Source organism: Apodemus sylvaticus, chromosome 2 (genome assembly GCF_947179515.1).
Source record: "Apodemus sylvaticus chromosome 2, mApoSyl1.1, whole genome shotgun sequence".
In the NCBI taxonomy this organism is placed as follows: Eukaryota; Metazoa; Chordata; class Mammalia; order Rodentia; family Muridae; genus Apodemus; species Apodemus sylvaticus.
In genome coordinates, this window is record NC_067473.1 from 138949256 (window position 1) to 138972057 (window position 22802).

A 22802-nucleotide genomic window follows, 5' to 3' on the forward strand; every position below is an offset into this window, starting at 1 on the left:
ACATTGCTCTCAGAAGCACTGTCTTCCATGTTCTTTCTAGTATGCTTTGGTAATCCTCACTTAGTGTTCAACTGCTTTCCTAATCCCAAATCCAAAAATCCACATTCTTCCACAAACATCAAGGTAAGACATACCAGAGCAATACCCTGCTCTCTACAGAAGAGTCAACTTCTGTACACCAGGCTGCCCTCAGCTTCCTTCCTCTTCCTGTCTCTGCTTCCTTCAGCAAATCCTACTGGCATGAAATTGCTTTGAGTCTCAGAAGAGACTTTGAATTTTGGACTTTTAAGCAGTATAGATATTGTTTTATACTGGAAATTTTAGAATTTGGACTGAATGTATTTTTGCATTATGATGTGGTTATAAGCCTATACAAGCCAAGATATGGAATTTGGTGGTTTGAATAATAATGATGTTTTGAATAATAATAATGAATTTATAATCTCATAAATTTTTTGCTTAGCCTCCAGGGAGAGGTACTATTTGAAAGTATTAGGAGGTATGATCTTGTTGAAGGAAGTGTGTCAATGGGAGGCTTTGAGGTTTGGAAAAAACCCATCCTAAGTCCACAATCCTTTGCTTTGTGCTGCCTACATATACTGATATAGAACTCTCAGCCATCATGTCTGTCTGCTTGCCATCATTCTCCCTGCCAGGAGGATAATGTTCTAAACCTCAGAGACTATAAGTGAGCCCCAATTAAATGTTTCCTTTGAATAGAATTACCATGGTTTTGGTATCGCTTCACAGCGATAGAACATTGACTCAGACAGAAGGTGTTACATATCACTTTTTCAGGAGTGAAATCCTGCCAACATGGAATGGCTTGAAGCCAGCGAGGAGTATTCTATGAAATCAAATTGTGTTTTCATTACATGGAGAAGGCTAAAGTCCACTTGAAGATTAGAACCAAGAGTTATCTCCTCTGATGAATCTGGTGATGACTCCATATTTTTTGATGGCTATGAACTATGAAAGTACAACTCAAGATTATCAGCAATGACTCCTATACTACCACCTGAGTTTAGTCCTATTGGACAAGACAATAAATTCATGATATTATGAAGGATCTCATGACCATATTTCATGTGAGCATGTATAGTCAGCCCCTCTGAGAAACTGTGGCATGGTGATCATGGGTCTGCACAGAACATCATTCTTGCATCTTAGATTGTAGATAAGTCTATCTTGGAATTTCTGAATAGAAAGCTCACTGGCATGGCATGCAGCATTTTCAATCCCAGGGTGTCAATTACAGACAGTTCTGCTCTACCTCCTGGAAAAGGCTACTAAGTCTGATGAATCAACAATGTGGTAAAGGAAACATCAGAAGGCCCTTTAAGGTGTTTGCTTCATAAGCTATAATGAGGGCTACTGTAATTTAACAGTGGCATCTATTCTTCCTCCTTGGATGCTGGATTTGACATTGCCCTCAATGACTATGCTGTCAAATTCATTTAATGTCACTGAGAGATCCATGATCCACATCAGAGGATGTGGGAGGGAGGGAAGGAAGAGCTCCTGGAGCCACCAACTCCAGCAAGAACATAAGAGAAAAAAAAAGGAAGCTGTGACTGCTGGGGAGTGTATACTCCAACTCAGAATACCAACATACTGAGAAGTGTCACTCCTTACAGCTGACATCCTAGACCCCATGAAATGGGAGTTGGGGGGCATGGGCAGCCTTAGGTCACCCTTTGTCTGAAACCATCAGTAAAATTTGCTGAATTGTCAAGAAAATCAATATGCAAAAGGTACTCAACGAGCAGCTCAAATACAGGCAGCAGGTCGTAGTTTACCAATTCCTATGGTGGACCATAGTTGAATGAGTGAATATTCTAGGAAACAGAAACAAAAACAGAAGTAATAGAAAATGGAATTTAAAAAATAGAAATTTATATGATAATTCTGTAACAATCCAGATATTTTAGCGTAAAAGTCTAAAAGATAATTTTTGAGAGGGGGCGGGGGAGAGAGAGAGAGAGAGAGAGAGAGAGAGAGAGAGAGAGAGAGAGAGAGAGAGACTCTTGAATTCAGTACCAGGATGTTGCTGTGTTTATCTTTCCATGAATCATATGCAGCAATTAACTCTGAAATGCCACATCCAAAAAAACACTGCTTTTATGTCAAATGTTGTGTTTGTAAATATGGCATGTAGTTTACTAATTTCTAGCTGAAAGATTTTAATGCCAATTCTAGGGTAACAACAAGCAGCCTGGCTGTGTCTCACATGGCAGAGTTTTCCACCATCCCTTTTACATTAAAAGATAATGAATTTCACCTCCTCTGCTGGGTTTTAAAAGCAGAGCATCATCTGATCACATGACAATATGAAGATGGAGCTCATAAATAGTAAATGCAACTTGGGTTTTTCTTAGAATTGCAAACAAGAGTGACTGAGAGCATTCCCCAGGGTTCAAAAGTTCTTTATGAAAAAAAGTATAGAATCTCAAGTGTAAAGCATAAAGGTTGAAGAAGACATCGTCTCAGGATTCAAGACGCTCATGACTCATTAGTGAGGAAGACAAGTAATAAAATAACAAAAGGTAGTATTTATGGGGCATTTATTTCCTCCCTGGGTCTAAGCTAAATGTTTAATGTGCATTCACGCATCGATCCTCACATTTAATGCTCAGCAGAAAAGCTATTTTAAATCTCCATTTCCCAAATGAAGAAACAGGGGCAACACAGATGGAGCCAGCTCAGGGCAAGAGTCAGAAAGAGGCAGAGCTGGAGTTAAAACTCAGAGTCTAGCACTGGAATCCACAGCCTTTGTGATTAAATTGTGTCTTCCTGGTGAAGCTTGAAAGAAGTCAGCACAGATGTTGCAAATCTCAAAAGAGAGGCATGCATACAGGCCTGCAGATTAAGTAGTCCTGCCTCTTAGGTAATCAGTGCCTAGACCAACTCCTAGAACAGTAAGTCTATAGCAAATTCAGCAATTAGAGGAAAAGAGAGAATAACCCTTCCTCTTGAGATTGTTAGGGAATTAAGAGATGAATGCTGTCTGAATATACATGATTCTGACCCCACATGATTAAGGTGTAGCTGAATAACTGCTCTCACCTAGTAATGCCATCACTGTCCTGACATCGTATTGCAATGCACTATTAAAGTGTTTGTGGTGATGTGAATACAAATAAACTCACAAGAGCACCTACGATGATGTACAAGTATGTGAGTCAATAAACACATGATTTTGTATATCGTTTTAAAGCTTTATTTTTATTTTTATGTCTGTGTATGTCTATGTGTATATGCCACATGTGTGTAGATCCCCATAGAGGTCAAAAAAGGACATCGGAATCTCTGGAGTTCCAAGTTGTGAACCAGCTGATATGGGTGTTAGGAACTGAACTCAGAGCTTCTGCAAGTGCAGTGAGTATTCTTTAACTGCTGAACCATCTGTTTATCCCTTGTGTATGTATTATAAGATAAATACATGACCACCATGTGTGTCTACTAGATGATGACTTTATCATTATTTGATAGTGCTCTTCTATTTACAAAAGTATTTTTTTACAGTATTTCATGCTACAAGGGCACACTCATAATCTCATTTCTAACACATTTGCTCATCACACCATTCTATGTGGTGAATATTGTGGAATGTGTAGATGATGTTGAGGTACATGTAAATGTGATACATACACCCATACCTGAGTGCTGAGTTCAGAAGGAGGACGAGGTGTCCTACTCTGTCATTTGAGACAGTATCTGTCATTGAGCCTGGAGCTAGGCCAACAGCCAGAAAGCCCTAAAAATCCTCCTTTAGGTACACACACACACACACACACACACACACACACACACGCACACACGCACACACACACACACCACTGGTGCTTGGGAATTTTGGTTCATTACTTCTGTGAAGATCCTGTAGCTCCATAACAAGTCAATAAAGAAGAATCTATGGAGAAAAAAAAGGAGGAGGAGGAGGAGAAGAAAAAGAATCATTATCATCATCATCACCATCATCATCATTATCTCTGAGGATAATGGATGATGGCACATTTGGAAAATGCACTCCAAGTGTGAGATTTGTGAATTGTTGATGTCCATGACTTTTGCCGCTCTTTCCAAACCTGACATTTCAATTCATCCTAACTTGATTTCTGTCTCAGTTAGGGTTACTACTGCTGCTATGAAACACAATGACCAAAAACAAGTTGGGAAGCAAAGGCTTTATTTTGTTTCTACTTCCACATCAGAGTTCATCATTGAAGGATGAGGGCAGGACTCCAGCAGGTGGGGAGCCTGGAGGCAGGAGCTGATGCAGAGATCATGGAAAAGGGATGCTTTCTGCCTTGCTCTGCCTACTTACTTAGAGAACCCAGGGGTGGTACCACCCACAATAGACTAGATCTTTACACATCAGTCAATAATTGATAATTACCTATAGCCTGATCTCATGGAGGCATTTCTCAAGTAAAGTTTCCTGAACTCGGATGACTGGCTTGTGTCAAGTTGACATAAAGATGAACCAGCACAGTATGTAAGACTACGACAAGGGAGGAAAAGAATAGCAAAACACTGGAGTACATCAAAGGCAAAGCAAACAACATCCTGGAGCAAAAAGTTATTTTGATGATGCCTGAAAACTCTGAAGTGTTATTTTTAGTTATTTAAAAAACAATGTTGTCCTATTCTACCCCATGCTGAATTTCAACTCAAGTTCTGAGACTCTCATTTCACCTCCACCATAGATTGAATGGATATCTCATTTGAACTCTCAATATTTTTATGACTCTTCAGTTTAAGCATTTTGTACATTCTGAGGATGTCTGAGTGATGTGCCTATGTAGCTTATGTTATATATAGTTTTTCATAATAACATGTAGCATTTATGTGAGACAAACCAAAAGTAAATAAAGTATAAAAATTCCCACAACTCCAACATCTGATTCAGCCATTTTAACATGTGGGTCATGACCCCTTGGGGGGGGGCTAATGACCCTTTCACAGGGGTCACCTAAGACCATTAGAAAGCACAGAAATTTGCATTATGATTCATAACAGTAGCAAAATTACAGTTATGAAGTAGCAAAGGAATGATTTTATGGTTTGGGGTCACCACAACATTAGAAATATATGTGAGGGTCTCAGCATTAGGAAGGTTGAGAACTACAGCTCAAATGCAAAATCTGTCCTTAAAACATGTTTGTGTGTTCACATGTATGTACATGCATGTGGTGTATGTATATATGTACATGTGTGCTTGTACCAGTACAAACCACATGGCAACCTCAGATGTTATTCTTCATGACATATCCACCTTATTTTTTCTGACAGTATCTCTCATTGGAACCTGGGATTCACCAGTTTGTCTGGACTCTGAGGTCCATCTGACTCTGCCTCTCCAGTGCTGAGACTGCAATCATATACTACTCTGTCGGGCAGGGGCAGGGTGGGACTGGAGGTCAAACTCAGGTCCTCCTGTTTACAATACAAGTTTTGGCAACTGAACTATATGTCACAGTCCACAAATTATGTCTTAATGGCTTCATTCCTTGAATTTTGTAACAGAAAATTTGGACAATGGACAGAATGTATTTTAAGAAAGAATAATGGGCTAAACACACAACTATACAAATACAATATGTGCACACATACATACACATGCACACACATACACATGTACACATAGATATACATACATGCACACAAACACACATGTACATGCACATGTAAACGTACATGTACACACATGCACACATGCACATACATGCATGCACATGTACACACACATACACACACCACAATTTACTCATAAAGAAGTGGTAGATAAAAAACAACCAAGCATTCAAGCTGAGAATGTGTTTAAGCTATAAAAGAGAAAGCTGGGATCAGATAATCTATGTTCAGGTACTAGTCTGGGGAGACACTGTTTGAAAAAATTAAAGAAAGATAATTGTATTCATAAAGGTTTAAGAGAGTTTCAAGTTGCTCTGACATGACATTATACAATAGATTCGAATAAAGATCTGATTGTTTAAATTGCTTTTGATTTATGGTTTGCATTTTCTGTAACACCAGACATACAGTGACACAACAGAGGACCAGTCATAGGAGAGGGGTTACATATGGCTGCATTTGTCCTTTTGGATAAGATCACATCCCAAGGACCCACCTAAAAATACCCTCTACTTGCATGCCTGCAACAGTACCTGATTCAAGTGTTGAGCGACAACCTAAGAATCTGAGACATCAAACCCATGTAGGACATTTCCATGCAAAGGAGAAGCATTTTTACTTAGCTGTATCAGTTGGTTTGCTGAAATCACAAGTGTCTGCTGCACTTTAATTCTATTTTGCAGGCAATGGAAACTTGTTTTTGTACTGTCTCTTTGACTCTTAAGTGTCAACTCCAAACTTAAATGAATTTGCTAAAAATACCTGGACTCGGATTAACTACATTCTTGGTAAAAGTTAATAAAAATTTAATACAACTGAGATGGAAACACTTATGAATGCATTTCATAGCTGCAGTGAACTCTGTATGAAAAGAAGCCAGCTGGGTTCACCTCCTGATGCCCTAAGTTATCAAATGCAAGATCTTGAGCAAGATTCTTATTTACTCACAACATCAGTTCTAGAAGTGGCCAGCAGGGTGGGGTTGCAAATTGGTACAACCACTCTGGAAATCAGTCTGGCGGTTCTTCCGAAAAATAGGCACCTCACTTCCAGAAGATCCTGCTATACCACTCCTGGGCATATACCCAGAGGATTCCCCACCATGTACTAAGGATACATGCTCTACTATGTTCATAGCAGCCCTATTTATAATTGCCAGATGCTGGAAAGAACCCAGGTATCCCTCAACAGAAGAGTGGATGCAAAAAATGTGGTATATCTACACAATGGAGTACTATTCAGCCATTAGAAACAATGAATTCATGAAATTCTTAGGCAATTGGATGGAGCTAGAGAACATCATACTAAGTGAGGTAACCCAGACTCAAAAGGTGAATCATGGTATGCACTCACTAATAAGTGGATATTAACCTAGAAAACTGGAATACCCAAAACATAATCCACACATCAAATGAGGTACAAGAAGAAAGGAGGAGTAGCCCCTGGTTCTGGAAAGACTCAGTGAAGCAGTATTCGGCAAAACCAGAACGGGGAAGTGGGAAGGGGTGGGTGGGAGGACAGGGGAAGAGAAGGGGGCTTACGGGACTTTCGGGGAGTGGGGGGGGCTAGAAAAGGGGAAATCATTTGAAATGTAAATAAATTATATCAAATAAAAAAAGTTAAAAAAAAAAAGAAGTGGCCAGCAGGATACAATAGCTACAAAATAAGACTACTGGTAGAATAATGAGCTTATTGTAGTAAAATCCTCAGCTTCCGAAAAGCACACATCTATAAAAAATACATACACACACACACACACACACACACACACACACACACATATACAAAATCATAAATTTCATGAAAATAAAAAGATTAACCTTTATCAGCAGATAAGGCTTGGTTAGTGTTTCTCCCTCTCTAGCCTCTTCTACCAAACACCAAGTTCAAGTTCTTTCTATGTACGAATGTGTAAATACCTGAGTAACTGCCTACTATAAGTGATGGTTAAAATCTAGAGAGATGAATCTATCACTAATTGCACTTGGTGCTCGTCCAGAGGACAGGGTTTGGCTCCCAGCATGTACATAGGAGCTAACTTCCATTTCAGAGGATATGATGTCCTCTCTAGACCTCTCTGGTGACTGCATACATATGTTGCACAGACATACATGCTAGTAAGACACCCATACACATAAAACCCAAAATAATAATTATTTTTAAAATATAACTAATTATATAATATTTTAAAACAATATATTCCATATAAATATAATTAGGTTCCATGTAGGCATTAGATGCTACCTGAATTCCAGCCTTTCCATTTCAGGCAAGGTAAATTGGAACAAATTTATCAGTGATATGTTTACTTCCACAACTAGTGAGTAATAGTGTCATAGTTCTCACTTAGAATGTTAACCATTACATCATTTGTATTACTAGAAAGAACGAAAGAAAGAAAGAAAGAAAGAAAGAAAGAAAGAAAGAAAGAAAGAAAGAAAGAAAGAAAGAAAGAAAGAAAAGAAGTGAGGGTAGGAAAGTATACTCTCTTTGACTTTTCAACTTCTACCTAAGTATTAGAATAGTAATCATGACCAGTTTTGGCATTGAAAATTGAATGTGTATAAGTAACAACTCACCAGAGACCAGACATGGCCCACAGCTTCCATTTATGATGGAAGTAGTCCATATATATATATATATATATATATATATATATATATATATATATATATATATATGTATATATATATATATAATGTTAGCAAAGTATTTCTTTCTTTGGCATGTTCGAACAAAAGATAAAGAGGAAATTGGAGTCTAAAGAGAAGGCTCAGTAGTTAAGAGTGCTTACTGTTCTTCCAAAGCACCGAAGTTCATTTCTTAGCACTCACATCTAGTGGTTTACAATTGACTGCAACTTAAATTCTAAGAAATCCAATGTTCTCTTTTGGCTTCTTTGTGCACATGTGCACAAACACATGCACACACAAATAAACATAAGCCTTTCTGTTGTTACGAATCGGGCGTGCTGGGCAGTGTTGGTATATGCCTTTAATCCCAGCACTTGGGAGGCAGAGGCAGGTAGATTTCTGAGTTCGAGGCCAGCCTGGTCTACAGAGTGACTTCCAGGACAGCCAGAACTGCACAGAGAAACTCTGTCTTGAAAAAACAACAACAACCAAACAAAAAACAAAAAAACAAACAAACAAAAAAAACGAAATGAAAAAAATGGGTGTTAAAGAGATGACTTGTTGGTTAAGAATACTGACTGTTCTTTTATAGTAGAGCACAAGGGTTAGATTCCCAGCAAACACGATGCAGCTGACAACTGTCTGTTAACTCCAGTTCCAGGGGATTCAATGCCCTCTCCTGGCCCCCACAGTCACTGCAGGCATCAATACACATAAATCATTAAAAGAAGAGTAAGAATTGGAGGATGTTATTATATTATACAAGGAACTAAACTTTCAACAACTGATAAGCTTCAAAACTTCAAGAACCTCTCTGCTAACAATCAACCACACGAGCTTCTTTTGTCATATTACAAAGAAAATAATCTCCTTTGTATTGGTTATGATGCTCTAGACATAATGTCAAGGTATCAAAAGAAGTTAGCTCAAAGACCCAGAAAAATTGCTTTAGAGAGCTTTTAAAACTTTTGACTTTATTGTTCCTACAGAGATGATTTATCAGTTAACTCATTTTGTTTCTTTATAAACGTATTTTGTTGTATATTTAGGGTATGTCACATGACAAGATACATATATACTAAATGGGTTATAGCAAAACACTTTTGCCACATGGCAAGAACAGGTATAATTTACTCAGTTAAAAGTTAACTGACCACATTCCGTCTTGTTCAGCATAACCTTCTGCTGTATTAGTTCTACTTTTCAATCTATGTATTTGGAATTTTGTATCCTTCAACCTACAATTCCCCCTTCCTTTCCCACAGTTTTTTAAAAAAGGTATTTACTTATTGTATATATGTGAATGTATGTAAATATGCATGTGTATGTATGTATCTGTGTATGTGTTGTATGTGTGTACATAGATATGTATGTATATGAATGTATGTGTATGTATTGTGTATATGCCTGAAGATATGTAGTATGTACATTACATGAACACAGGAGGCTGAAGAGGATATCAGATCCCCAGGAATCGGATTTACAGGTAGTTAAGAACAGCTGGATGTGGGTGCCAAAAAACAAACCCAGGTTCCCTGGAAGAGCAATAAGTGTTCTTAGCTGTTGTGCCATCTATGCAGTCCCTCTTCCTCTGATCTTAACAACAGAACATTATCAAGCTGCTGTCGTGACAATACAGATAGCTACCCAAATTTTATTTTGATATAGCCTTCTTTTCACCTTTCTGAGGATATGGAAGCAATATATACTCAGTAGAACCCATACTTCCCATTGGCTCTAGTCTCTCCCCAGGCTAACGTTATCCAGCATAAAACTTTCCAGTGATATGAGAGAGTATCCATAAGCTGCATTTCCTAACTAACCATTTAGTCAGGGAGTAAGCGTTACCATGTGCTGCTAAGCTATGATAGGTAAGAGATTAGGTTTAGTTGATGAATTTTTAACTGGATGCTTTGAACAAGATGAATTAACCAGGACATAACCCCCATCAAAAGCTGAGGAACATCTCTATGCTAATATACTTCTCATACAATCTGGATGTCTAGCTACTTTTGGCAAAAACCAGACCCAGATTCTAAACTATGACAATCTAAGAGAAGAGAACAAGAGCTGCCTACTTTAAGCAGGGAAAGCACATCCTTTCCAATTTGGCCCCATTTCTCTTGGGCCCCTTTGCTCTTTTCTGCCAAGCCTCTGCAGGCATGTAGGCTGTGGACTGCCTTACTGGAGTTCATAGCCGTTCCATGAGACAAACCAGAGAGAGCAGCAGTAGTCCCCAGACAGAGCATTCATTTGATAGGATTTATGTCTGCCTTGCTGTGCTACTGATTATTTTTGTATCTTTCACAGCACAGTGCCTTTCACAGACTAGGTGTCATGCATTTTAGTTGAAGAAATGAATAATTTAGTTTGAAGATAGCTCATGTGTAGCTAAAAGCTCTCCCATTTTCAAATGCACTGCTTCTAATGAAACCTGGGGTCACATTAGCTCTTTGGGAAATTACAAACATTCAGTCACCCTCCCTCATTCCTCTGGAACCTTCCAGAGATAAGAGAATAACCTTTTAGAATCCATACAGAAACTCAGCAGCACCTTTAAGTATTAGAGGAGGACGAGATGTTCATTATACAGTTTTAGCAGAACTTTCCACCCTAATGTAACAAACTTCAACGTCTTGATAATGAGCTAGCCCTCAACATCTTGGTTACTCTCAGAATATGCTGTATGTTTAGGCACCAGAGCACCTGACCCAGCAGCTACAATAGAAAAGAGACCATAGTAGAGAGCACTGCAACCATCATATGACAACATGAGTTAAAGATTCCAGATGAAGGACTGTAGCACAATTTGTTTGCTAGCATCTCTGAGGCTCTGAGTTCAATCCCCAGAATGGCAGAAACTGGACAATATGGTTCACATTTATAACCTCCATAGTCAAAAGGTGAAGGCAGGATGATCAGAAGTTCAAGGGCATCCTCTACTACAAGGCAAATTAAAGGCCAGCTTGGAATACCTGAGACCCCACTGTGTCAACAAAACAAACCACAAGAACCGCAAGATATCAGCTGAACATCTGGCATGAAGCCAGTCACAGAAACTGCCTGAACTAGGAGACAGAGAAAAGAAAGAAAGGGGAAGAGAAGGGTTAAAATGCGAAGAGTAAAGGTAACTGAATGGTTGATGTTTTCTCTTCCCAATTGGTACTTTAAAAGAAAGTTCTTGGGAGTTTCTAAATAATTAACAGTATGTTAGCAGAAAATCTGAAATTACATAGAAGTTTATTTCTATTTGGCCAAGTGCGTTACATGAGGCCGCTTGTTGCTGCCTCTAAACTCACGGACTCACACTGCTAGCTTTGACATTTCAGCTGTGCTTTCTCAAGCTTGGAGGCATGGAAGGGTTTCTGCCTCGTTAGCAGGGCAAGGAATGCATCTGTCTCTTCTCTGCCACCTTCTCCTGCCATTAAATCTACACAAGACAAAGAATCACACAGATAAAGGGATTTAATTGTAATGATTTAGGCATGGAAGGGGCTTCAAAGGATATGATCTGAGCTAGCTCCTTTTATCTATATAAAATTAGCATTCATGATGGTAGATGGGTAGTTTAAAATGATAATAAGAAATGTTCCCTAGGGCACTGCATAACAAATTCAGAAAACTCTACTCTTCAAAATTTGGCGTATACTAAGGTGTAAAAGCCTTTAGGAGACACCCAAGACATAACTGTGCTAGCAGCCAAGAAGCTAAAAATTTGGTTATTAACTTTGGAACATTCTCAGATGAAACTCAAATAGCATTTCTATATGGCACACATGATGGATGTTAGCACAGTTAAACATGTAGATAGAGAACTTCTTACTTTTAAGGACATCTGCCGTTGAAAGACACGAAGTTCAGAGAGGTACACGATGTCTCAAGGGAATCACAATGCCGAAAAGTAAAGCCGGAATCTGCTCCAAACTAACTCAGTTCCACAGCTCTCAATATGGCATCCTAGTCCCCATAGTATCCCAGTTCAGAGCATTTTGCTTGGAATCATTTTAATTTTTAAAAAGATTCATTATTATTATTGCACATGAGTATATGCATGTTATGTGTATCAGAGTGTACATGTCATGTTCTCTCCTTCTACCTTTTCATGAGTTCCAGAAATTGAACTCAGGCCATTAGACATTTTTGGCAAATGTGTTTGCTCCCTGAGTCACTCGCTGGCCCAAAGTATCTATAATTAGTGTTTATTCTAATATATAAATATAAGGTCTGATATATGTGTTTTAATTAATATATTAATGTATTATATTCTTATTGTATACACACACACACTCAGGACTGAACCCAGGGCTTTACATATGCTAAGTTAATATTCTATGACTGACTAAATTCCCAGCCCCAAAGTCCGTGATTTTAAATTCAAGGATGGCATTTCTCAAAGATTGAGAATAGAAAAAGGCTGTCTACTATGGGTACTTTTTATTGTCAAGTTGAGACAACCTAGAGTCACCTAGAAAGAGAGAATGTCACCTGAGCAATTGCCTCAATCATAGCACCCATGGCTGTGTATGTGAAGAACTGTCTTGATTGCTGATAGTTATTGAAGAGCGCTGTCCACTGTGGGTGTTGACAGCCCTAGGCAGAGCTGGGCATTTGTCAGTGTGTCAGCCTTCCTGCATGGTTTCTGCTTCAGGTTCTGCTTCAGTTCCTGTCAAGATTTCTCCACCAATGATTGATTATGACCTGTGACTCTAAGAGAAATAAGCCCTTTATTCTCCAAAGTTGCTTTGGTCAAAGTGTTTTTATCACAGCAACAGGAAAGCAAAGTAGAACAGTGCCCAATAGGGAATGAAAAACAAAACAAAACAAAAACCTGTTAGCACCACCAAGCCCTTCTAGTTAAGCCACACAGTTCCAGGATTCAATATCAAAATACTCTGGGAAATCACTCAGACTTGGTTTAAAAGAATCAAAAGTTTTATGACTCAGATAATCCTTCAGTCCCAAGAAAACTGATGCAATCAATTCTGCTGTGTGTAGTTTTTTTTCTTTCTTTTTTTTACTGTATTTGTGAGCACAGTCAATCCTAATGTATATAATTCTTAATAATCATTCCCTATAGGCCTAGCTAATGCCCAGATCCAAATCAGTCCATAGAACCCAAAACAAGTTTAACAAAACTTTTTTCAAATTAGTGCCTATATTGGTCTAGATTTCCATTTCATATGTGTGAATTTTACATGCCATTGATGCTTCTCAGCATTTAATGAATCAACTACGTAGACGAAAACCACTCATCATAAACAGCAGGGCTGATGTTTCGAAGTCAAGGAAGAATACAAAGGGAAAGAAGTAGTACATCTGGCTAAGGATAGGGGATTGAGGGAAAGCAGCATGTGTCTTCTCTCAAAGGACAAGGGTGTGGTTACTTTCCTCTCTTCAACGGCAGCTTTCCAAAACCTCTACTCATCTGACAACATCATTTGGGCCCCCAAAGGACCAGAATTCAAAAGAGACTTCTAGAATTTGGACCCCAGAATTCTGCCCCAAATGTCCCTACAATAAATAAAAGGTTGGTTCTCAGATAAATGCGACTGGGAGGTGGAAGAACTTGTAAGAAGTGTGCCATGGTGGATCCTCAAGCTACAGAAAGCATACCCTAGAAGGGGACAGAGAAAGCCCAGACCCATGCCATTTCTTTTACTTCCTGGCCAAGAGATGAGTGATTTTGTCCGGCCATACACCCCCACTGTAAAGTTCTACCAGCAACAAGGTCCATCAATGATGGGCTGGAACCTCTTCTAAAACTGAAAACCCAAACAAAATTTTCTCTTTATAAATTGATCACATTTGTGATAGCAGAGCATGACTGGCAAGGTGCAAGTGACCCTATCACATAGCACCTGTCATGTCTTGGCACGCATTGTCATGATTTATCCTCGCAGAAACGTGATACAGTTACCATTGCATGATTAGTCCCATTTTATGGGTACATTAACAAAGGCTCCTAGAGACAAATCAGCAACCAACAAATTGGGAAAAGATCTTCACCAACCCTACATCAGATAGAGGGCTAATATCCAATATATACAAAGAACTCAAGAAGTTAGACCCCAGAAAACCAAATAACCCTATTAAAAAATGAGGTACAGAGTTAAACAAAGAATTCTCACCTGAAGAACTTCGGATGGCAGAGAAACATCTTAAAATATGCTCAACTTCACTAGTCATCAGGGAAATGCAAATCAAAACAACCCTGAGATTTCACCTTACATCAGTCAGAATGGCTAATATTAAAAACTCAGGAGACAGCAGGTGTTGGCGAGGATGTGGAGAAAGAGGAACACTCCTCTACTGCTGGTGGGGTTGCAAATTGGTACAACCACTCTGGAAATCAGTCTGGTGGTTCCTCAGAAAACTGGGCATGTCACTTCCGAAAGATCCTGCTATACCACTCCTGGGCATATACCCAGAGGATTCCCCAGCATGTAATAAGGATACATGCTCCACTATGTTTATAGCAGCCCTATTTATAATAGCCAGAAGCTGCAAAGAACCTAGATGTCCTTCAACAGAGTAATAGATACAAAAAATGTGGTATATCTACACAATGGAGTACTATTCAGCCATTAGAAACAATGAATTCATGAAATTCTTAGACAAATGGATGGAGCTGGAGAACATCATACTAAGTGAGATAACCCAGTCTCAAAAGATCAATCATGGTATGGACTCACTAATAAGTGGTTATTAGCCTGGAAAACTAGAATACCCAAAACATAATCCACACATCAAATGAGGTACAAGAAGAACGGAGGAGTGGCCCCTGGTTCTGGAAAGATTCAGTGTAGCAATATAAGACAAAACCAGAACAGGGAAGTGGGAAGGGATGGGTGGGAGAACAGAGGGAGGGAAGAGGGCTTATGTGACTTTCGAGGAGTGGGGTACCAGAAAAGGGGAAATCATTTGAAATGTAAATAAAAAATATATCGAATAAAATTTTGAAAAAAGGCTCCTAGAAATCAAGAGATTAAATCTAGAGCCCAAGGTTGTGGGCATAGTAGCACAGCTTATCTCAAGTTATAAAATAACTGACAGATATGTCATGACTAACAATAGTAGTATCATGGGAATGGCAGGATTGCTCAATGTGCAAAATGCTTGCTATGCGAGCTGGGTGACCTGAGTTGGATCCCTGGAACCCCAGATGAAGGTGAAAGGAGAGAATCAATTCAAAAAAGTTCTCATCTGTCTCCATATCTATGCTATTGCAATGCATGTGTCCCAATACAATAATAATAAATAAAGTTCGGGGCCAGTGAGTTGGCTCAGTGGGCAATGTGATTACTGAACAAGCTTAACCACTCAAGTCATGTTTAAGTTCACAAAATTGTCCTCTGGTCTCCACACATCCATCATACACACAAGCAATAATAATGAATAATTTAATTATCCTTCATGTTTTACTTTTATGTGTACAGGGGTTTTGCCTGCACATATATCTCTGTGCATGCCTGGTGCCCATGGAGGTGAGAAGAGGATTTGGTTACCCTAGAAGTGGAGTTAGGAATGACTGAAAGATGGCATATGGATACTGGGATTTGAACCCAGATCCCCTAGAATAGCAGCTAGTTCTGAACCACTGAGCCACCTCTCCAGTCCTAATAATAATGACTGTTTTAAATTTAGAAGATGGTGGACTGGAGGCATGGCTTGGTTATAAGAGCACTGCCTCCTCTTCCAAAGGTTCGAGGTTTGATTGCCTGCATCCACATGGTGGCTCACAACCATCTGTAACTCCAGTTTGAGGGGATTTGAACTCTCTTTTGGCCTCCATGTGCACCAGATATACAGATGGTGCTCAGACATTCAGGCAAAATACCTGTACATATAAATAATAAATAAATAAATAAATAAATAAATAAATAAATAAATAAATAAAATTATAAATACATAAATAAGGATAGAAAATAGAACTTTGCCGCTTTCTGGTGTTTTTGTTCCTTGATGATAACTTCAATTATTATTATTTGACGATTCAGAGACATAAAAGAGTGAGATTATATAAACTTATCTGTATAACTCAAGGTAGCTTACATTTGCTTACTTTTTCTTTTGATCTTGGAGCTTATAAACTTGAATCTCTGCCAAATCCTGTGAGCAGTTTTCTTTTAACTACATCTGCAAGTATGCTCAACTCAAAAAAACACTTCTCTTGAAAGGCTAAAATACAAGCTTTGGAAAGGATATCCTGAGCAACCCTCCTTCCCTACCCCCATTCCCGTTCCTGTAGTTTGAGTTGGGTTTTCTACATTGATATATGGACATAAAGATTTCAACTAAAATGTAGATGCAGATAAAGCCGCATCCCTTGGATATGATATCTATGAATACTGGTAATTATAGGGAATGTATTGGAATTAGTCAAAACCTATAGAGAAATACTTGTTTAAACACCTCAGCCTTGACTTTGGAAATGCATAGAATTGAGGGATGTTAACATCAAAGAAAACTTTAAAATTTGTCTAGTTTGATGGTTTTCTTATTTGATCTTGTAAGCCTATTCAGGGAGTGATAAGCTAGCCACTGAGACATGACCAATACCCAAAGAGCCAGGAAAGAACAGAGTAAGGGCTACTGCTTTGGACACTTTCAGTGAGCACAGTGGGCGAGGACTGGGAGTCAGCCCCACCCAGTGATGCTTAACTATCTTTGTGTCTAGCTCTGCTCCTTCCTATCTGGATTAGCAGCAAGCAGAGAGGCCAGGTGTGGTTAAGCAATAAAAAAGGACTGGTGAGCTACAGCTACAGATTTCTACAGGCTAAGCTTGCTGATCTCCCAGCAGCAAGGACAATGGCAGCACCTTTTTGGTGATCTATACACAGTGTCTGCCTACCTAATGTGAAACACAATGTGATGGTCAACATTTATACCTGAGGCAGCACTTTGCTTTGTTTTGTTTTGTTTTCTCTAGTTGCTAGTACACCTTGAGTGTTGCTTAAACATAGCCTGGTATTTCTTTATGAGATAATTTAACCAATAAAACCTGGGGGAAAGAAAAATGTATGAACCCCACAAGGGTCTATGCCTTACTTTACATGCCAAGTTTTGAGAACAACAACAACAAAATGAAGCTATTAACTGTAACGGTAAGTCTAGAGTTCAGTTCTTAAAGGTTCAACAGAGAATGTTCCAAAAAGTGGCCTTGGTCAAGCAAATCCCATATGTAAGCTTATCCTCAAAGAAATAACCAGGCTGTCGATGACTGGTCCTTCATAAATTCTAATGTTATAAACTGAAACTTCTTTGCCTCTACATCAGACATTTCTCCGAATCCCATGCTGCCAACTTACAAATCTTGCTATTTTTGCAAATGTCACCATTATTGTGATAAAATATGAACACCATTCCTTGAAGTAAGAATTCAGGTACCTGGGGACAGCTTCTAGGGTACAAATTCAGTCTGTTTTGGCTTTTGAGTTTGTAAGCTATTTCCTCACCAAATGCAGTATCTATGTGTATATAATCAAATGACACAGGACTTTCAGATTATCGCACTATAGCAGAAAGCACTAGAGACTTATCACATCATGGTTAAGTGACTATGATCCTGAAGGGATCAGACTGGTGACGTGTGTCAAGTTATCCATCCTCAGTCAGAACTCTGTTAGCTCATCTGATAAGTGGGAGTAATAATAATTAATACCCGGTTTATAGGATTGTTGTGAGAATTATGTGGAACCTATGAGAAATTGTACATGCTTAGCACATTAAATACATGCTAAATTATGGTCATTGTTATCATCATTATTAATATGAAACTTGATCTATGATTGGAAAATGCCATAAAATTTTTTTCCAGAGTTCTAATCCTATACTCCTTTCAGGCATCTGAAGGACTGGGCCTACAGAGCAGTTGGTTATTTTCCCCAGGCTCTTTAGTAGTTTTCTGCTCAGGAGCTCAGGTGAAATGGAGTTGGTAGCGTTGGCCAGTACATTCTGTTGGCCATCATCCCCAAGCTGTAGGGGAAGCTGTCAGAATCCTTGAGAACCTCATTGAGCAAACTCACCTCTAGAACAACTCAAAAGTCTCCTGACATTATTTTAAAAAGTTATCTACAGATTCCATCATTTCTACAGTGCTTCCTTAGACTATTAGAAATTGTGAATACGGGCTGGGCAGATATTTATTCCAACTTTTTCAGGGGGCCTATGCAAGTAAGAGGTAACTGGCTAATCAATGACATTTTGATCCCTGACTCTATGCATTTGTGCCTACAAAGTGCGTAAGTGTGTTGGCTAGCTTCTTGTTACTGTAACAAATACCTGAGGAAAATTAATTTTTAAAGAGAAAGGGGTTGTTCGGATTCATACTTCTTAACGTTTCAATCCATAAATGTGCCTTGTGGCTGCAGGCCTGGGGGGTCGCTAGAACATCATGGCAGAGCTTGCGGTTGAGCAAAGCCTTTTACCTCATGGACAAGACAAGAAAGAAAAGGTAGGAAGAGGCTGGATCCAGCTCCTTGAGGCTGGGTCTTTGTCCTCCTTTGAAGCCCTTGTGTTCGACCACCAGACAACCTCTCACTCAGCCCATCTTGTAAAGTTTCCAGCACCTCTCAACAGCACCAAGCTGGTATCTCTCTTTAATATAGGTGCCATTGGAGAGACATTTGAGATCTCACCTTTAGCAATAACATATTTGCACTAGCATTCCTAAGCACTTTATATGCCAGAGACTATCCTTTCAAACACCCTTGAGGGTGAAAGCCTTTACAAACAGAATTACCTTCTGAAAAAAAAAAAAAAAGAAAAGAATTACCTTCTGTTTATACACTAATCGGCCCCGTTGCTGAATCATATATTTTTCTATTGATAACTTTTTGAGGGATCTACATTCCTGCTTCCCATAATGGTTGTAATAGTTTAAAGTCCTACCTGTGATGTATAAGGGCTCCATTTTCTTCACATTCTCATTTATTTAGTTTTCCCCTCATAGTTAAAAGAATTGCATGTATTTTTTATACATGCCACCACATACATGTGGAGATCGGAGAAAAACTTGAAGGACTTGTTTTTCACCTTTCCATCATGTGAGCCTGGAGAACTCAGGTCTGGTTCTTCCTTCCAGCCACACACTCCCAGAAATAAGACTCAGACTCAAAGTATCTTTACAAAGACCTTGGCCATATAGCTAGGCTCTTCTGTGACTAGATCTAACTTAAAATATCCCACTTATTTTAACCCACATTCTGCCACGTGGCTGGTTACCAATGCTCAGGTACCATGAAGCCATTTCTGCACATCTTCCCGGGCAATTTTCCCACCTGGCTCTATCCCAGGATTCTTTCTGTCTCAACTTCTATTTCCTGCCTAAGCAATAGGCCATAGACTTTTAAATTAACAGGTGATGGCTCCATATAATACACATGATATTCTCTCTACATGGGTCTAAGGATATGTCTGTCTACTATTTGCCTGAGGTTGTTGCCTGATGTCTTGAGTTTGTATACAGCAGTCAAACATACTGTATGTATAGTATGAGAATTTTTAAATATTGAAAAAAAGATTAAAATATGACAATTATGGGACAATTTTTAAGCCAAAGAGTTAAGGATTTAGTTGAAGTTCTGTAAATAAGTGAGAAAGAATTCCAATCTAAAACTTCAGTCTCAGGCCTGGTTCTGCTACTGGCCAACTTCTATAAAGGTTAAGCACAGTCAAGTTTCCTAGATCCTCTGAGATCACAGAAGCAGGCACTTCGTGGAAACTGCAGTTGCCCATCTATAAAACAAATGGGTCAAGATGGATGATATCTTAAGTTCTTTTTCAGATCCCAAATCCTATGGGACTTGCTGAATTGAATTGCAATAACCTTGCTTCTAAATCTAGCTAAGTTACAATGTATACACTGCATATCTACTTGGAGCTTTCTTTCTTCAGACTCATCAAACTTAAGTACTAAGTCTCAGTTCTACAAGACAGCTGGCAGGTAAAGGCAAGGTTTGAGCAGGGATAGTCAAGGGTAGAATGTGAAGTGTAATCATGAGAGGAGGGTTTTCAACAGATGAGGCATTTGTTATTTATAAGATGGAATGCAGTTAGTGATTTATCGGAGGGCACTGTTCAAGTGCTCACAAGTGTTTTTAAAAGCATAAGAGTCCTTTTTCATAAAAAGAAAACAAAGTCCAGGAAAAATGGGGACAAACCTAGCAGACAAACTACATAAAATAAAGAAGAAATTTTGTGAGCATGTTTATAAAACATACAAAAAACGGGTTTTCTGCTCTAGCTATGTGCCAGTCTTTCTGTTACAGCTTCATAGGATGTTAAGTTTATGAAAATAGGGGGAGTGAATTTTAGTACAGTGATTTCTAAGCATTTTCTTAGAGGCACTAATGTGAACTGAAACCAAAAAGTGTATAAAGGTGATGTCAGTACCAGAAGACAAGGCCCTGTGTCCTTGCCTAGAGTCTCTGGGAATGGTGCCCAGGCAATGTGCACCATCACTTCTAGACACATTACCTAGTGACCATTTCTGTTCCTAATCGTTATCTAACGATTCGGCTAGCAATGAGCCAAGAATGTTTTTTGGTTGTTTTTTTTTTAATTTAAGATTTTGTTTTATTTATTTTATTTTCAATTATGTGTGTATGTCTCTATGCAGGTATGTGCAAGAAAGTACAGATATTCGCAGAGACTAGAAGAAGGCATTAGATCCCTTAGTGCCAGAGTTAGAGGCAGTTGTGAGTAGTCTAATATGAATACTAGAAACAACTCAGGTCATCAGCTAGAATAGCAACCACTGAGTATCTCTTAAGGCTCAAGAACAGTTTAAAGGGAAATCCTGAGTAGTAAGACCCTAAGCCAGTTTTTGTTCTGTCCACTCTATCCACACTTTCATTGCATGCATATCTATCCACAGTCATCCCTTTATTTGCTATTGACTTGAGCTATCATTTCTTCTCTTACCAAACTTATTCTAGGGACTAAGTAAGCTAATGAGCTATCTTAGAAGAACTGTTTACACTCATGATTTATGCTGCTATATTTCTAATATAGATTACTATATGTTGCGACAATCTCTTCTTTTACTTTCTAGACACATTAGCTAGTGACACAAATTAGCTATTTCTGGTCCTTTATCAGCAAGTGTAGCTATTTAACTGAGAATTTGCCAATGGAATCTATATAGAGGAGCTTGGAGTTATTTCTTACTGCATACCACAGAATTTCCTTAATCACTATTTAATCTCTCCCCCTCCTCTGTGCAAAGGGCAAGGACTCTGAAGTCTTAAAGAAAGTAACAATGTAGAAATCTCTTGGGCCTGGAATGGCCATGAGGAAGTGCCAAGACAGGGACACAGTTACAGGTGGGTGAATTAGAATTACCTCATTTAAACCACTAAGGTTCCTTCATTTATTTGTTACAGTAGTTGTAATTATGTTACTGAATATCTTGGTATTTAGTGAAGCCCTACTATATGCTAGGCACACATGCATCTTCCATCCGCACACACCCCACAGTGTAAGTGTTGGTACAGACTAGGCAAATGCACACTGCTCTGTTAAACTGGCTCAGGATCTTAACCATTTTGCTTCACTACTTCACTCAATACAGAAAATACTTCTAGGTATACTTCCTGGCACAAATTACTTCTTAATTTTTCTTAGCCACCCTTTTAACAGCTGAAAGATAATCCAGAATGAAGGACAACCAAGGGAAAACAAAAAATATGTTTCTAAAACCCTAACTAAAACTTAGAAAAGTAAAGAAAACTTTTCCCTTTTTTTTTTACTAAGATCTATGATATAAAAGTAAAAGATGGTGAAAATGTTTAAAAATAGTGTTAAATTGGTAACCTAAATCATCATTAATTTCTTCTATAGCCCAATAATAAAAAAATGGGATTTCCAGTTAAGAGAGTCTGTTGTAACATAAATCACAGAAAATAATTGACAAAGCTGTCATTTCTGACCAAGCGAAGACTGGTGGACTTCCATAACCACTAAGCATCCAATCATGGAAGATGTTCTAATGACATGAAGAAAATGCCTATGATGCAATGATATTCAATTATATAACTACAAAAGTTTATTAATTAATGCAAATCAAGCTTTCAAAGGTGTCTGCTGGGTACCAATTACATGCTAGGTATAGCCTAGCATCTGGCTATATGGTTCCTGCTTCCCTGGGTATATGGTCTGGCTTTCTAGTAGAGGCATTCTCAAAAGACTGATAACATTGCTTTCCTGGAGCTTGGCTTCTTTATGTACACAATAAGGATGTTAGAAGGGAGCATGGACTCTAGCGCAATTGCATTCTGCATGTGGAAATAGAATCCCTTATTCAGTAGAACATAAGATACAAGCTTTTGGCTTTACTGAACCTGTAATCATCACTATAAACCCATTAATGTTAGTTTTACTTAAAGTGCTTAACTATCTTCGTTTAACCAAGACAAAGGGGGATTCCTGAGTGGTAAGACTCTTCAATCCAATGCAGACCGAGTGCTGAGCAAACTGTAGATATTCAGACTCCTTAGCTTCGTATCAAATAATCATCCTGAAATGCTAAAA